Source organism: Botryllus schlosseri, chromosome 2 (assembly GCF_051294905.1).
Source record: "Botryllus schlosseri isolate E-star chromosome 2, Bs_hap1, whole genome shotgun sequence".
In the NCBI taxonomy this organism is placed as follows: Eukaryota; Metazoa; Chordata; class Ascidiacea; order Stolidobranchia; family Styelidae; genus Botryllus; species Botryllus schlosseri.
In genome coordinates this window covers 37686465-37688654 of record NC_137237.1, presented here as the reverse complement: position 1 = coordinate 37688654, position 2190 = coordinate 37686465, and positions in this window count along the sequence as shown.

The following is a 2190-nucleotide window of genomic DNA, read 5'->3' as shown; positions in this document are numbered from 1 at the left end:
CTACTAAAAACTCTCATTCCTGCCATTGGGCCCACGTTAGCCCATTATTTCAACCAATGTATAAAATTGTCAATTTTCCCAACTGCTTTGAAAATTGCTAAAATTATTCCTGTTCACAGGTTTGGAGCTAAAACCGACATGAATAGTTACAGGCGAATCTCAGTTCTTTCTTGTATTTCTATTTTATATGAGAAACTCATCTTTGAAAGATTGGTGACATTCTTTGAACGAAATTCCCTGATATCGAGTAGCCAATTTGGCTTTCCATATAACACCGACACAAATCAAGGCATTACTCATCTCATTACTAAACATTATTCAACTTTTGGCTCTAACGATGTTTGCTGTAGAATATTTTTGGATTTGAGAAAAGCATTTGGCGTGGATTCTTTATTACTTTAAAAATTACAGCGTTACGGTATATTAGGTAAATCTCTAGAATTAATTCGATCTCATATTTCAGACCGCTCACAGTGCATTGACCATCATATGTCATCTTCCTTTCATTATGGAAAAATCGAGACAGGTGCTCCCCAAGGCTCAATTTTGGGACCAATTCTATTTATAATGTACATTAATGATCTGCCAAATGCATCAAAGTTCCACACGACTCTCTTTGCAGACGATGCGTGCTTATTTGCCCGCAATTATGACCTAGCTTCTCTCCAACATACAGTCAACTCTGAAATGGAAACATTGTCACTTGGATGAATGTCAATTAACTACTAATATACCCTTTCAAATCTCAGCTGTTGATTAGCAACAATAAGACACCGCCCAGACAGACACCCACTTTTGCAATAACTATACATGGCATCACTGTGAAACCAACCTCCACTGTGAAATATCTAGGGACACAATTTGACAATGATAAATCTTGAAAATCACATATTAAATTAAAGTTTCAAAAGTTTCTCGTGCTTGTGGTGTGCTGTCACGGGTATCTCGTTTCCTTCCCAGATCAGCTCTAAAACCTTTATACTTTTCCCTAATTCATCCTCACCCGTTAATATGGTAATATTTTTTTGGGCACAATTTTCAAAACGTACTTCCATAACTTGTCAGTGCGACAAAATATAGCTATCCGCTCAATATGCCGCCTAGGGCCACAGATAGTGTTCACTGTTCAGCAAGCTTACAGATCCCTCAACATATTACCAGTTCCTAAAATGTGCTCTTTAGAAATTTCTCAGTTGATGCATAGATACCATAATGTCAATATTTCCGATGCCTTCTCTAAAAGGATGTCCATATAGATATAATACCAGATCTGCATCCTCTAACAACTACTTTATCCCACGTGTGTCTTCAATGGCTCAAAGATCTATAGTCTTTTCAGGCCCAGAACTCTGGGGCGAGTCTCAAACTGAATTCAAAAATATGTCTTTAAATGAATTTAGATATCGTTATATAAAGCATCTCTCGCAATCTCAACCTGATTGGTCTTGTTTTTGTTTCTTCATTTCCATACCGTTGGTACCATTTGCACCGTTTACTTCTTATTTCACCATTATAGATATACAATATACATATATGGGATATATGTAATTCGTCTTGCATATAGGCCTATATGTGACTGTATATTGTATAAGGTGACCAGTTAACTTGATGACCTGATGGTCGTATCGCAGGCCACCATTTCACCGCAATACTTTCTTGTATCTGGAAATAAACTTCTATCTGGCAGTCTGTCAGATGCATCCGCACGTTGAAGGCATACGTCTAGGGCAGTGGTTCCCAACCTTTTTCGATTCATCACCCCCTTTTCAAGCTCAACGCCGATCATCGCCCCACAAATTTTGTGAACCGAAAAATCGGTATACAAACTGGAATCACCGGCGGGTTGACTAAAAAAAAAAGGTCAACTTTTCGGCTCAATGTCGATTTTTACGCTTTTGCAACTAAATTTTCGTGGGTTGGCTAAAAAAAAAATAGGTCAATTCTCCGACTTGGCTGCAATATAGCCGTTTTAACGCGTCATCGCCCCCTTCGCTATTTTCGCCCCCTGTCGCCCCCTTCGCTATTTTCGCCCCCTATCGCCCCCTTCGTCATTTTCGCCCCCCTAGACCGCCAAATCGCCCACGTTGGGAACCACTGGTCTAGGGGTTGCATATAACCCATGATTGTGTTTTATACCCTGATGTGTCAGTGGTCATCCCCAATCCCTGACGAGCGGAAGAAATAATGTCA